This window comes from Lactuca saligna, chromosome 8 (genome assembly GCF_052625555.1).
Source record: "Lactuca saligna cultivar CGN05327 chromosome 8, ASM5262555v1, whole genome shotgun sequence".
In the NCBI taxonomy this organism is placed as follows: Eukaryota; Viridiplantae; Streptophyta; class Magnoliopsida; order Asterales; family Asteraceae; genus Lactuca; species Lactuca saligna.
In genome coordinates, this window is record NC_136424.1 from 116,316,829 (window position 1) to 116,324,287 (window position 7,459).

Below are 7,459 nucleotides of genomic sequence, written 5' to 3' on the forward strand. Positions count from 1 at the left end.
TTTGTCGTTTCATATATAATTTAGGAACATATGTGGATTTGAATGAAGACGGTGAGGAGGGTGAGAGAACTAATTTAAGATATTTGATACTTTAACCCTCCAATTTACGACTAGAACTAACTAGAAACTTATTATTTCCCCAACTAACCCTTTTCCATCTAATTTATGACTTCTAAGTCGAATTTTGGTAATAAAAGAAATAGTCAAATTTCTAACTTTCATAAATCAGCAACTTTAGTCCTCCTAACACAATTTATCCGATCGACTCTATTAAACTTCTAAATGATTTTTATCATTAATATTTACTTAATTATATTTAAAATATTTAATCGATTTATTTTATTTTATTTATTTCTAAAAGTATTTTACGAAAAATGATCAAAACTATTAGGCCCAATTTGCAATTTGAAGATGTTACGGTTACACATCCCCTAAGAATTATTCGAGAATTATTCTAATGATGAAATCATCAGGAAAAAAATTAGGATTAAACTCAATGGTTTCCAAAAAATTAGACATTTCAGGAAAAAAACAATTTGCAATTTGAAGATGTTACGGTCACACATCCCCTCAGAATTATTCGAGATTTATTCTAATGATGAAATCATCAGAAAAAAAAAATAGGATTAAACTCAATGGTTTCCAAAAATTTAGATATTTCAATTTCAAATAATTAGAGAAACATGAGATATATATATATATATATATATATATATATATATATATATATATATATATATATATATATATATATATATATATATATATATAAAATTAAAGACTAAGATTTAAGTTCTTTAGTTTTAAGACTTTGGTCTTAAAACTTTTAAGCTTCCTATTATGTATGCATTATAAAGTAATATATATATATATATATATATATATATATATATATATATATATATATATATATATATATATATATATATATATATATATATATATATATATATATATATATAGAAGTAAGTTCATGCGAAAATATAAATATCCTGCGAAAACGCGAAAACAGCTTTTATCTTATGAAAATTAGATACATGTACTATAAAAAAATAATTTTATTAGCAATAAATTAAAGATAGTAAGTTTACATTAGATGGTGTTATGATAATATAGATTTAAAGACGGTTTTTATAATTATATTTTTTTCACGTCCTTAATCATTTTTAAATTCATGTTTTCATAATAAAAATGTTAAAAATCATACTTTGCTAATATGAAATAGTCTATCATCTATCATCGATTATCATCATGTATTTCAAAGTTTGGATGAATTATTTTCCAAAATATAATGTTGAGGTGACATAATATCATATGGTTTTCTTGTTTTCGCGTTTTCGCAAATTATTTGCATTTTCGCATGAACCCTCCCCTATATATATATATATATATATATATATATATATATATATATATATATATATATATATATATATATATATATATATATATATATATATATATATATATATATATATATATACACTACTTTATAATGCATACATAATAGGAAGCTTAAAAGTTTTAAGACCAAAGTCTTAAAACTAAGGAGCTTAAATCTTAGCCTTTAATTTTATATCAAATACATCATTATCTAATGGTATAAAATCATGATCCATGTAAACTAAAATTGACCAATCAAAAGAAAGTATTTTTCTCAATCTTAGATATAAAAAGCTACTCCACAAAACTCTAACCCCATTTCAATTTTCATCATTCTCTACCTTTTTATTCCTTTCAACCCTGATCATAAAGCACAAAACCACCGGTGACCTCATCGATTCTTTTCAAATGACTTAAAAAGGTAATGAAGGTTCAAAAATATACAAAAAATACCATTGTTTTATTTTTAGTACTCAAAATACCATTAAAGTGTATTTTTTATACACGAAATATCAATAAGGTACACATGTGTTCAAATAAAACCTTGTGGGTAACCTGTTACCGCAGGTAATGGAAAAATGTCATAAAAAGGTAACAAAGTTTCAAAAATGTTCAAAAAATACCATTATTTTTTAGTATAAAAAATACCATTAAAATTTCCAAAATGTTCAAAAAAAACATTGTTATTTTTTCAGAGCATATTTTGTTAACTTCGTTGTTTCCGGATTATATAGAAGACAGTCATCGGAGATTAGTCACCGTCGTATCGGTTCATACTAGTTGTTTATTATCGTTCATTCCATCACTCGATCAGTTTGTATCTAAATCCATATTTAGGAATTCTCATGACATAACATCACGCTCATTTCTCCTTTGTGTCTCTCTTGTGTCGCAACACTAATGAACGGCTAACATTGATGTATAATATGTGCATCTATATAACGTATATATGTTTTAGGTTTGAGGCATATAATGTGATCGGGAAGAAAGAATGTTTAACTAATGTTATTACTCACTTACTTCTCTTGTTACCATAAGAATAATCGAGTGAAAGAATGAAAGAGATTTGCACAATTGTTGTGAAATGATATAACGATTCATCTTCTCTGGTGATTGTGTTCTACATAATCCGACAACAACATAATTAACAAATAGTGTGGTATTTTTTAAACATTTTGGAAACTTCGTTACACTTTAAGTTATTTTCTCATTTACCTGAAGTACCTGGTTACCATAATGTTTTAGTTGAATACATGTGTATATCGTTGGTATTCTCTGTACAAATAGTAACATTAATGGTATTTTTTGTACTAAAAAAACAACAATAGTATTTTTTGAACATTTGGAAACCGGGTAACATACAATAGCCGGTAAAATGGTACTTTGTGTACAAAAAAAAAACAATGGTTTTTTTTTTTACATTTTTGAAACTTCGTTACCTTTTAAAGTCATTTTCCCTTAGCTCTTCCACCACATCCAAAATCGCATCACCACTACCCATCACCATTCTTATTTTTTACTCATCTTTTTGTGTCTAGAAACCCAATTCATGTTCTTCCTGTCTAACCCTAAGATCAGCTCTATGTCATCAACCAACATTGTTTCACTAACCACTGACTAGCACCTCCGCCATCCCCTCCATTCACCGGAAACAACACTCCACGACCGCTGCCCTATTGGTTTTCTGCCAACAAACAATTTGTAACTTCATCATGGTCAAGTAACAACCACAACCACATTTGTCTCCATTCCTCCGTATCCTTCTCTACAAGGAAAGCTAGATCTCAATGTCGTTTACACCAACATTAAACAATTCTCCATCGCTCACAACAACACCAGTCACCACCGCTGTCAACACGGTGGTTGTTATGACCACCGATCTGCTACTATAACCATCCTACTTCGTCTTTGTTACTAGATCTGAGTCATATCTGGATAGATCTGTATATTTATATATCTAAGCTGTAAACTATTGTACGTAGATTTGAATGTTTATGTGTCTAAAAGGGTTTGTAATTTATAGTATGGCGGTTTTAGTTTGGAATTTTTTTAATTGTTTGCACCGAGAATGCTCTAGGAGGCGTAGAAAGAAGGAAAATGGGACATACAAAGATGTGAGGATTTTTAAATAGAATTTATCATATTAGTTGCAAGTTTTCTTGAATATTCATAAAAATAACAAACGATGACATTTATCTGTATTATATTGTTATTTTTTTAGTTTGTATATTGATTAAATTTTATGGGTTGTGTTTTCTTGACATTGACATTTTTCTGGTTATTTGATATTTAAATTTTTTTGATGAGTAAATCATGATTTTTTTAATAGATTCACGAATTTTAAAGTTGAAGTCTTTATCCTTATTTCAAATATAACTTTTTTTATTATCTTTTATCCTTTTAATTATTTATTTCCACTTTGTCTCTATATGGTTGCTTATTATTAGAAACGATAGACAAAAATATGGACATAAAATAATTTGATGGTTTGAAGATAAATATAGAACACAAAATCATTTTTACGGTAATTTAATATTAAATTTTAGACGTGTTAAGCTTTAAGAGGGTACACCTTCATTTTTTTGTTATTTTTAAATATATATTATGTTATCATACGTGAATAGTTTTATTGTTATTTTACTTTTCTCTATTTGTATGAATTTAGTTAATTTTAAATATGTATATTCTTTTAAAAATACGAGTAGCCTTCATCTTCTTATTTGAATCTTTTATTTGAAATTAGTTTGTTTTACTATTTATATATAAATGTTATTATTGCATAACACATTACATTTATAGAAATTTTGAATATATAAATAATATAATTTAGCTTTACTTATATAAAATAATATCAAAATCAATAACAAAAATAACATGAAAATTAGTATTTAACCATTAATGTTGTATGTTTATAATTAAATATATAACTTTACCACCCAAAACAAAATTATTTGATGTATACATACACTATAAAGTAATGGACAAGAATTTGAAAATAAAGTTTTCATAAAAATAACTAAAAGTTATATAATAAAAACATATTATCAAATTTAATATTTGAACTAATATTTTTATACTGAATTCAAACACATGCAAAAGGTTGTAAAAATCATTCGGTGATCGACTTACAATAAACGATTAATCAAACTCAACGGGAATTAATCGACGATTAATCAGGGACCCTAAATTATTGATAAAAATATTTAAAAAATTTATATTTCCTAAAAAATTAAGTATTTGAAAATTTTAAATTTTAAAATTTTAATTTTTAAAAGTTTTAGTATAATATTTTAAAATTTGAAATCTTAAAAATTTAAAATTTTGGTGTAATATTTGAATTTTTTTTTTCGAATTTTTTAAATATTTCTCGCCTATGACCGCTGAGGACAGCCAAACCGCCAAGGACCACCAAGCCCGAGTTAGACCGATTTTGACCAATTTCCGCCAAATACCCTAATCGTAATAGGTTCAAGACCGTCAAACGATTAATCGCCGACTAATCAGCCGTCAAGGCCTATTTCTACAACACTAGCAAAATCTAAACATATATATTTATATTATGACCTAAAGTATTTTATTTTGATTTTAAACTCAAAGCAATAGCAAATTTAAAGTTGAAATATGAGCATGATTATGCTTATAACATAAAGTAAATACCGATTTTTACTTGTTTACTACCATCTCTTCTAAATCATACACCCAAAATAGCAACACGTATTTACTTTTAAACCAAAAATATTACGCAGAAAGCAAAACTTATATATATATATATATATATATATATATATATATATATATATATATATATATATATATATATATATATATATATTAGCGGATTTACTATATATACCTCGGGGTAGCCCCAGATACCCCTCAAAAAAAATTTGTAGTGTAATTTTTCCTGATTTTTTTTCTTATTGTGTATTATGCGATTTTTTTATGTTAGGATACCCCTTTACTTGTTGGGGATACCCGTTTACTTTGATCCTAGATCCGCCAATAATATCCCTATTGTAATAAAAGAATAAGTTTAATCTCCTATTGACAAGTGTCATACAATTAGGACTCCTCATTAATGTTATATATCACCTATCATGCCACTTGTCAATCTATTAATTATCCATTTTAAATTTTAAATTTTAAATTTTCAATTTAATTACATTAAATTAATAATTGATTCCTCATTTTAAATTTCAAAATTTTAATTTTCTCACTTTAATTATATTAAATTAATAACATTAGATTGAAAAATAAAATAAAATTAATATACATTATAAGGTGATATAACTTCACATATTTATTTAAATCATTGATTATAATTCCTTTTATATAACTAAAAAATAATTCTTAAGTAATAATTTATTTAAAATAATTGATTAATAAATTCGATTTTTTAATATAAAAATTTAATTAGTTTTATAATCGTGGTTCTCACAGGTTATAAACTAGTATGTATATATATACACACACACTGCAGGTAACCGACGCGATGCAACGGTGACGAACAATTTTGGAACGGCAATTAATTTCTTTTTGATTAATAGTTTCCTAATTTGATTAAATCCCAAAAAAAATATCGTAAATACCAGTTTTATAGTTTTCTCTTATTTTTGTCAACTCTTTTCTTAAATCTTTGCAAAATGTTTGAATATTATAAAACTCATATTTAGTTATTGTTCATTTTTTTTTCTTTTGCTTATAGATATATCACTACATACATAAAACCCTGTTGTAATTTTTTATAAAGTCTATAAATACAGATGCTGCGCAAAATTTACATACAAATAAAATGTTCCTAAAAATCATGTTGTAAATTATAACAATACAAAAATAATAACAACAAAAGCAATCAGCTACAAATATCAAATCTATTAAAAATACAAAATGTTTAAAATTCAAACGTATTGCATATGGCTTATACATACAACTTTAAAACACCAAAATAAAATAAAATTTTATCAAATATATGACAATCCAACATTTCATATTGTTCTTTTTGTGATTTTCTCTGTTTACTATGTTCTTCGTAGATCTAAAAAAATAAATGTAAATATAAAAAATGTGAACTTTACATCTAAAGAAATATTAAATAGCCCAAATTTTTGATTTTTTTTGGCATCAGTTATGCAAGGATACTGTAAAAAAATAAACAAATACAAAAAATAGAAGAAAATTAAGTAAAAACTTTTTGTAAACCCATACCAAAAACAATGCATTTTTATCATTCTAGTTCAATGGATTACATTCATATTTATAATGACTCGTCAAATTGCTTAAACTTGCATATTACATATCTGAAAGGGATAATGACTTAGGAGGGTAATAAGGTTTTCAGTTTGTCTGTATTAGGTTATTAAGGTTTTTTTTTGTACCTATTAGACCAATATGGTTGTTATTACCGTTTAAAAATAGTCTTTTTACGAGTTTTAACGGGTAAAAATGACTATTTCTAAACGGTAATAACAACCATATTGGTCTAATACGCACAAAAAAACCTTAGTGACCTAATACAGACAAATTGGAAACCTTATTACCCTCCTAAGTCATTAACCCTAATTTTAAAGATATTGAGAATATATGACCATCAACAGTAAACTACTTCGTTTAGAACTCGCGTCGTCCCATATAACCTGCTACTCCTCTATATGGTGAATCTCTTCATCTATAGTCGTCCCTTTGGGGACATCCGATAAAATTGGAACGATACAGAGAAGATTAGTATGGCCTCTACGCAAGGATGACACACAAATCGAGACAACATGTGGATTCTATGGTCAGATTGATCTTCTTGTTGATGTCTTCAACCATTTGTGGCCAGTAAGGTTGATCTTTCTTTCTATAAAGTATCCTTTAAGTTTTTTTACTTTTCCTGTCATTAAGTTTCATGCTTTATAAACTTCCGTTTATGTGTTGTATATAGTATGTATGTATTTTTTTTATGTGCTGATTTTTTTATTCATTTTGCAACTTCAGTTTCTTAGTTCATATTGTGGTTTTGCTTTTATAAAATAATTGATAATAGACATCCTATACAAGTCCCTGTTGGTTTTACATTTCCATTCGTTATCAAATG

At 26.0% G+C, this 7,459-nt stretch overlaps 1 non-coding gene across 1 annotated transcript; it reads left to right on the forward strand.

The window, feature by feature from the left end:
• Positions 1-7,056: 7,056 nt before the first annotated feature.
• LOC145013771 (U6 spliceosomal RNA) lies at positions 7,057-7,157 on the forward strand. Its single transcript, XR_013665290.1, has one exon. It is a non-coding gene; the product is annotated as a U6 spliceosomal RNA (small nuclear RNA).
• The last annotated feature ends 302 nt before the right edge of the window (positions 7,158-7,459 follow it).